The sequence below is a fragment of the Phytophthora infestans genome, genomic scaffold (genome assembly GCF_000142945.1).
Source record: "Phytophthora infestans T30-4 supercont1.29 genomic scaffold, whole genome shotgun sequence".
NCBI lineage: Eukaryota > Oomycota > Peronosporomycetes > Peronosporales > Peronosporaceae > Phytophthora > Phytophthora infestans.
The window spans coordinates 1,770,775-1,780,180 of record NW_003303730.1 but is presented as its reverse complement, the minus strand read 5'-3'; positions in this window follow the sequence as shown (position 1 = coordinate 1,780,180).

Below are 9,406 nucleotides of genomic sequence, written 5' to 3'. Positions count from 1 at the left end.
AGTGTTAGGGACATGGTCCCGAAGAAGCAGTGCTTCGTGTTGTGCTGAACAAGGTTCAGGCACAAGCTTCTCGATAGACGCATAGTTGTTTGAAACAAATTGATCGATGAGCATGATTTAAATGTGGATGCGCTGTAACAGCGAAAGTGGTGTCCCGGACGGGGATCGAACCACTGGCCTTTGGCTTGACAGGCCGGAGCTCTACCTTTGAGCTATAAGGGCGATGCCCGTACGTCAGTCCGAGAACGGACTACTCATGGTATGAGAGGGCTGCGCCCGGGTGGATTTGAACCACCGACCTGTGGCTTTCAAAGCCAGCGCTCGACCACTGAGCTGAAAGGGCGTTGCCCTTAAGCTTGTCCATTCAAGGACAACAGTTCATGGAACAAGAGGGCTGTGCCCTGGCGGGCTCGAACCACCGACCTGTGGCTTCCAAAGCCAACGCTCGACCACTGAGCTAAAAGCGGATTGCTCTTAAGCTTGTCCAAGCGTGAACAATCGTTCATGGAACGACAGAGCTGTGCCCTGGTGGGTTCGAACCACCGACCTGTGGCTCTCAAAGCCAACGCTCAACCATTGAGCTAAAAGGGTGTTGCCCTTAAGCTTGTCCAAGCGTGAACAATCGTTCATGGAACGAGAGGGCTGTGCCCTAGTGGGTTTGAACCACCGACCTATCGCTTGTAAAGCGAGTGTTCAACCGCTGAGCTGTTGTCGACGACTCGAATGAGTCAAGAGCATTGCTCTAAGCGGTTTGCAGCTCTTGGAGTAGGCGCGGAGCGCGAGCGTAGGTCTGAGACCGCTTGAGAGCAAGATGCGCGCTGCGCTTGGAGCATTGGGCCGTGGGCCGACGACGAGAAGTTGGACATCAACGATGCGTAGGCGTTTGTGAGCTCACGGAGCTGTACAACGCTGGTGTGAGGTGTAGTAACCTCCGCCGTCTTAGCAAGACGTGACCTCGCTGAGGAGAGTTTCGAAAACGGAATGCTCTCATCTTAGTGGGGGAGAGTGTAACGGGGTTACATGGTGTGGAGCACACAGGGGTACGAAGTACCCGGAGAGTTAACAAACTCTCAGTACATAAGTTGGAGAGTTAACAAGGTCTCTCAGTACGTTGGCCGAAAGCCACACGTTATGCATTTGATTTGGTTTAACTATGCTAGATAGCTAAAGAGATACATTTACCCCTAGGCGGCTTGGCCGCAATAATAGTAAATAAAACACTTCTGGTGTTGAAGCATAAAAGTTAAGGTGTTAACTTTGAGCCCTGGTCTTGGGCTGTAAGTGTCCTTTGGATAAGGAACTTAGTATCAGTGACTCTTTAAGTCGAACGTCTTCCTCTGACGCTAAAGCTACGGCAGCCCCGCTGCAGTCTGCACCACAACCACTGGTCAATTGGATGAGGCGCTGGGGAGGAGACAGCGAACAAAATAGTCCTCTCTATATAGGAAAGCTATGGCGTGGTCGCTATATATGGACCACCGGATAAAAATGCAGCCTTCGGGGTGGCTAGTAAATATGACAAGCGGTACATGCGAATGCTGATACTATCTTACATGGGGGAGCTGCTGTCGTATTATCGGATCATGCATGCTTTCAGGAGTTAGTGGATTCGGCATCGGTGGGGCGTTAAGCTTAAAGATCGAATGTTGTGTAAACGACGTCGCTCGCCCAAAGATAGAGAAAATTTTACCGCAGGTCAGCAAGATGCGAGTCATGGTGCAGCATCGGCTTGCTGTAGCACACGACCCAGACATCAAGCCCCATATTGCTTGACAGCTCACTAACAACAATGCCCAGTGATGGCTTTTACGTTGGTGATGGTAAATGCCTTTTTGGGTGCCGTGGGTTTAGCGACTGCTTTCATCCTCAAGTTGCGGAGCCAATGCCGACGTATATGCATCCTATGGCCCAGAACAAAAATGCACAGCAGCAACAACTTGGGTTATAGTCCCATATCACGCACCTACAGGTCCCTTTGACACACCTTGACACCGCCCAAGCCGAAACCAGCTTTTGACAGAAATAACGAATTCGACCGACATCGCAGCCGGTCATCAAGAATGTTTGTGGCATCCACAGAGATTCGCCCGCCCACCTTTAGCTCGTAGTGCACTTGAGATTCAGTATCTTCTTAATTGAGATTGTCGTAACCGACCATAATCCTAAAGCATTTGCAACATCGTCTGATAAGGGCTAACCCGACCCATGTGTATTTAGATCCATGTTCGACATATTGGCATATTATTGCACTAACCTTTCATCAAGCTCTGCGGTGTTCTAACGGTCGGACCTTTCGCGAAAGCGCTTCCGTGTCAAATTGATTGCTTCTTCATTGTGTCTTTTCAGTAGAGCTTCTTGGTAATCCTTTCGTGTTTTGTCTCTAGCCTCTTCAAGTCGAGCATACTAGCTTTCCAGCGCACGATTGAGCAACGTGGAGTCCGTTGCAGCGCTAAGTTCTTCTTTGACGTCACGAACGTATCGCTGCAGAACATCGACTTCATTACCCGGAGCCTTATCGTCTTTAATGTCACTCTAAGCCGTTTGTCAGAACTTGGCGTGCATTGTTTTGCCAAGGCGACTACAAAGAAAAGCTTCATCGCTGCGCTTTCTGGCTTCCTTAACAATGTCCATTCTTGACCATACCTAGTCCTTCGCTTTTAAAGGTCCGTGATACCAGCAATAAACCCAGAACTCGCTATCCATGATATTTGAATGCTGGAGGCCTGTCGAATTCTTTAGCTTGGAATGCCGTTTAGACAGGTTCCAGTACATTTAAGTCTGTTAAGGTACAGATCACCCCATTACGGTACTTACTCTGGCTGTACAGTAAATGGCCTATGTGTACCTTATCTTCCACAAGGGTACCTTTGGTAGTACAGTGACTGTACAGCCTCTACGGTAACTCGTAGTAGGTACCGTGCTATGCGTCCACTGTACAATGATTAAACACAAGCACCGAGTTTGAGCCAGTTGTCTTCAATACGTTTCTGAAAGAAAGACAGCTTTCGCTTGCTTAACGTCAAATATCGATCTTTAATACGATTAAATACCAGACGAGTTAATCGTGCTTAATCGAGCTGGTAGTGATCTGGCGAGTTAATACTGACTAGCTAGTTAAATTTGTTTTGGCGGCTTTTGTTTTGATCTGGCGACTTAAAACTGACCCGACTAGTTAATTTTGATCTGGTCTTGCTCTGGCCGGTTAATACTGACCATACCAGCTAATTTGGATCCTGCAACGAAAATACCATGATATCTATGGAATATTCTAGACTGGATACTCTTACTGCAATACAGAATCCAAGATAACTGTTAGGTCCTTATTAATCCACCTTCATCAGAAACGCTATTTCTGATTCTTCCGATACGTAAAACGAGTGGTCCAAAGATCGCCATTGCTATTTTTTTGCAAATGGCGTCTCACACGTGCACTCAAAGGACAGAGGAAGAGAGGATGCGCTTTTAAAACGATGGAAGGCCTACCCGACTAGACCATTAAAGATGCATCTAGAGAGCTAGGCGTCCCGTACGAGCGCTCAGAGATTGGGAGAAGGGGTACTAGTCCACGCTTAATGAGCGAACAGGTTCGAGTCGCATCAGAGCAAAGGGGGGAGGGAGGCCGCGGAAATCAAAACCCTACGAGAAGGCAGCATTGCGCTATTACACCAAATGCTCACGTGACACCGGCAAATGCTGTCCGGGGAGGGTGGGGGCTTTGAGTCGGACTGCAGCTTGTTTGAACTTGGTTCCGGTAGTGTTGGTCTATCCGATACTGTTGATTCACCAGCAGCTGAGTTTATTCGCTAAAGATACCCCAATGAGGGCAAATGATTTGACTGGACAAACAGAAGTGACTATGATGCTGTATATGGGGACGATCTCAAACGTCTGGCACCTGGTCAGTATTTGACCGAGACCATAATGGATTATTTATCCGTCGTCACATGATTCGAGGAAATGCAACCATTGTTTGCAGCTCCGATGTCTTCCTCCTTCTGGAATTCGCACGAGCAACTACCGACAAAAAGGACAGGGCACAGCGGCTCAGCGATTTATGTGGGAATCGGGATATAGCTGCCTTTCCGTTTATTTTCATCCCTGTCCCCGGCGTGGACCATTGTAGTTTTATTATCGTGGAAAATGCTTTGCAAGAAGTGGTTCATTGCTCAGGAGCGAATGCGCCGGTTGACGGATAATTTACCAGGCAGTATGGATATGGCTTTTTTTACACATACCCGCAACAAAAAAGCAGTGTAGACTGTGGTCAATATGTATTACACTACATCCAAAGAACTTGCAAGGAGATACATCAGTTGCAGCAGGCGATGGAAGCCCCTCGCTTTATAAAAAAAACAAACTCGAAGAGTGGACACACGGCAGCTTCAATATTGCAGCAGCGGACAAGCTCTGATCATTGCTCCATCAGGGAATACTAGTTGCTGCAGCGAGAAAGAAGCCTAAACATTAGTTTACTAGGTATTAATGAGGTTTCAAAGACATTTACCTCATACATTCTTCGAAGTACTTCTCTTGTTGCAGCTTTAAACATCGCTGTTGCAATTTGCTTTTCTCGTACTGTAAAAATTTAAGTACACTACAGCACCATAACACTGTGAAAGGCCGTGTGGTAGTCGGTCTAGAGAATAACTGCTCGTACCATGCCAGAAAACAAGTCTGCCGACTGTCTTTCCTGCTTTTTCACGCTCAATCTCTAACCTTAAGACTCTTAAATTTAGATATCATGGGGCTGGTGGTAGTGATCATGTGCATATCGTGGTCCTGAGTCGCTACACTCCATGGGCGCTTCGCCGCCGTGCATGGATCATCGTGCTAGCTCTGACGAATACTAAACGTCTTGCTGGTGTACGTTTTGCTTATGTTGAACACATTACTTAAGAGATTGCAAGTTACGGTACGCCTTGCATCCTTGCACATTGGATAACAGCGTTTTGATCGTGGCCACTTTGTGATTTTGCTTTGGGCCAAAACGAGTTTTGATCGTAGGCTTTCCTCGCGTCGGGCGAGTCGACCTGGATCATCGACTGAATCTCAAAAATCCGGGAGCACAGTTTTGCAGATTTTGTGCTCGTCTGTTTAAGTACGAGAGCAAGGAGCCGTGCTGGCTCCCGTAATACAGCCCGTGGTACATATTTTGATCAGAATTGCAATTTGATCACGTTAAGGCGGTTGTTGGGGTGCAGATTCCTGAATTTTCGAATGAAATGTTTTAAATTAGGAAAATTATGGAAATAAATGACAGTACACTAGAATTTTCTAATTGTGGCAAGCTGACTTTTGATGAAATTGGACGAGCACGTCATTTGATATAAATACGTCAGATACCAAAAAATACGAGAGTGTTGTATCCTTAAGGCCCATAGAGCACTCTCGTATTTTCCAGGAGTTTCTGCAATTAATCAGCCAAACCAATTTGACACAAATCTTACCCTTTTTCCTAATCTGCATCTAATTTAAATACTTAAACGATGTACTTTAATCGCTCAGAAAGAACGTAAAAATAATAATTCTCTGGTCGGACTGAAATTGGGTTGGGCTGATCCAGCGTAAAAACACTTTAATTGACAAAGCTTTTTGTAAGCACTCCTTGGGTTGGTCGAGTTAAGTGGAAAACTAGGGGTGTCCTTTTCATTTGACCAGGACTATACCAGTCGGCTAACCAATCCATTTTGACCGCATTTGACTGTGGCTTTTATCATCACCTTGTATCAAGTTTCAAGCTAAACATTATGAAAAAGGGATTAAACAAAAAGCAAGTCTACCAGCTCTGTACAATCGCAAATTATCATGTACAACAGGAAATCACGATAAACGAGCTTCTCTTAGACAATTCTATCTGTAAATAAATGCATACATGATCACGTCGAAAGCACTACCCAATGGAATGCGTAAGCAAAATAGCGTATCAAACTTATTCGACGAAAACATGTCACTTCGATCTCGTACCCCCTCGGTGATCTGTTCTACAATGCTAAACACTCACTCTCTGATCATATGCTTGTGCACGATGCTGTCAATGACCTTTGTCTACGCTTGCAGCAAACGTTCCAAATCTATCTGCTGAATAAGAACCTCGTCATACCCATTTTCCTTCTCAATTATGTGCACACCGGTCAGCAAAATTGGAATGGCGTTACAGCAACCTTAATATAACGCTACGACAAGAATTAAAGCAACCTTATTGCCTAAGGCAACGCCAAGGCAGCTGTTCCCGGGTAATTTATTTTAAATGACACCTACGTCCGTTTAAATAACGGGACCTTGGCTCTAGATTTAGAGATCAAATTCACACGTCACATATCTAATACACAAAACTGTGTGACCCACATCGTGAGCACTTCGTGATTTCAGGTGCAACAGAACAACAGACCCACTCCATCCTTGGACGAGAGAACTCTAGCCCGGGCGCGCTACGCGCGAGGATCAACGAGCTCGCGGACATGAAGTCAACGCTGGAGAGTATGACCACAAGCCTGGAACAGCTACTAAGACTTCAACACGACTTTCAGTCGCGAGGTGAAGAAAGCGAAGAGCGCAATTACGAGTTGGCAGCGACATTCGATGGCGAAGGTACTGCTCCAAATGCCCTTGACGTGATGACATTCGAGGTTCTGCTGGAGATGATCATCAACAGACTGAAGCGCTAGTGTAACAGGTCAGGGGAAAGGTATGACAGGCTGTATTCGGGCATCAACAATTTTGAGTCATACTACCTATTTGAGCTCGTCTTCTAGCTTTTGTTGAATCTTCTTGGCCTATGTGCATCGGAGCTGTTCAAGATATTCCTCTTTATTAAGGTTCATGATAACCCACAGCATCCTCAACCGCATTTCCTTGATGTCATGACTGGATGCCCCGTAGTTCTACTGCTCCACATTCCCAAAGAGATAGCTGTGAGCTTGTGCAGCTACTAAGACACCACAACTAGCTCCATCAGGTTGCTGTGGAGTTTCAATCCATTCAATCGGATCAATAACAAGCTTCCGTTCGACCATCGAGGCTTCATGCCACCGTAGCACAAACCCACGTAGGCCTTCCCTTTCTTCACTGCTCTCGTCATTTTGGGTTTTTGGTATTCCTACCCAGAATTTCTCCATCGCACTGCGATACCCTTCATCAATCAGAGGCTCGTACATGTAGACGTGTAGCCGCGTCATGTTTTTGTAGTTTCAGACTGATGATAACAATGCCCCAGTGGTTCGCTTTCAAATTTACAGGATTGACGATGAGCTTGACTTCTCCAATTGAAATACGCGGTGTGGTAGGCCATCTCACGGCCCACGTAAGTGACGATAATCCAAATGCACCCTCAACCGAAACTACAATTGTTTCAAGAACGAGCTTCTTTTTTACTCGGATGATGTAGAAAATATGACGCATCAACGAACATTCCGTTTGTTTATAGATTCAGTCGATACTGAGAGTGTGATGTCTGAGTATAAGGTGACAAAAATATGGCTTTTGATGGGGGGAAGGGGTCGTATGGCCGCAGATTTCGGCCAACATGTACGTGGTATTTCTATCTACACGATATATAGAGACACAATGGGGTCTGCTTGTGCTAGGGTCGTTTGTGCGGCTTCACAGCTGTTTTGAGGCGGTGTCCTACAACGGCGGTTATGATTCTGCATTGACCTGGACACATCGACGATACACAGAAAATCGTATCTCGATATACTATCTCGATTCACTGTTAATGGATCATTGCTCAACTTTCATCTTATGACTGCCCCTCTACGCAAGGAGCATACCTGCGAGCTAATGTGTAAAGCAATGACCACATTTCTCAATGTGTTCGTGCCACAGTGGGAACAAATTGAGTGTCAACAGACGGGGAATCGCCGATGACAGGACGTATACATGAGTAGAGCGCGCCATCCCTACTCAGAAACGTATTCGTGGTGGTGCAGACTGCATCAACAGGATCGGGTAGTGCGACGCGTGCGAAAAATACAAATTAGATCTTTGACGCCTTTGGTCACGCAATTTGATCACGTCGATACCAGACTTTGACATGCATTTGACAGGTGTTTGGACACTCCACGAGCCTCACTCACGGATTCAAAACGTTTAAATAGGTCTTACTAGCCTCTATACTATCTTATCTACATGAATGCCATATTTCCAATCTCTGTCGTTTCTTATTAGTCGCATGTAGCCATCCAGTATTATGCATGAGCCAGGGATGCCAAATATTGCGTTTTTATCTATTGCACACCATAGCGGACAAAAGATTGTTGGTGATGGCAGCATGTGAGCCCTGAAGAGCTAATGGAACTAGCCAAACGCGAAAAATAGATTATTGCTGCAAAAATGTGTCAATAAATTGCGTGCTTAGCCTCATACTATCACTCCGCACTCTCCACTGTACGGGCATCCCAATAGCTTGCATTCTAACGCAAGGACAGAAGCATTTCCAGCGTTTACGGCTGAAACCTGTGGCGTTGCTGCCCATACGTAGCTCTAGCGATACTGAAAAAGCGCTCGACGATGTTCGACGTGGGAGAAATGGAGGCGACAAAATGGTATGAGGGCTGTTGCTCTTACAGCCGACGGCGTTTCTGGACCCTCTCGATGAAGGCAGCGTTTGAGTTTGCCTCCTCCTCACCAACCGCTCCATCTTGAGCACGTGCAACCGCCGTAAATCTCTCTAGCGCAGCCTTTTCCGCCCTGGTCAGACTCTTGGCTTGGCCCTTCAGCACTTGGACACATCCAGATTCAAAATCTGGAATGTGGACAATATCAGCCCTTGGTGCTGCATTAATAAATAGTTAGTACAAATATTAGTGTATACTACGAATATAACAGAAAAAAACGCTCTCACCTAGGTAGCGCGCAAATGATGGCATTTCGGCTATCAGGCTGTCAAACCATACTCGAACGCCAAGGACATCGACGTTGGAGCCTTGGAGCGCCCTCGCCACTGAATCCGCATCCTTGAGCTCCCCCAGCAGATCGCGCAAACGCTGTCTGGATGCCACATGTGGCAACAGCTCCGCCAGTTCGTCGTCCTCCGAATCTATGATTGGGAGAAGCTCAAATAACCTGTTGACCATGGCAAACGAGGACCCCCAGTGAGTGTGTTGACGTATGATTGGGCGAAGGTCCGTGCTAAACCTGTAATCATTCATTAATCGAATATTACTGCTAGTACACAGGTATTTTAAACATATTTACAAAAAAACAATTTTTTTAAAGGAGCTTAGCAGAGGGATGGAGCGTACGCAGCTTAATCATGACCGCTTGAACATTGTCAAGTTTATCCACACAGTCGCTTAAACGCTGGTAAACGGCTCTGTTAAACCTGTGGCTCGCACACCCGATCATTGGAACTCCTACTAGGTCTGCGAGCCGGCGATTAAAGGAGCAGTAGTCTCATACTAAGAAG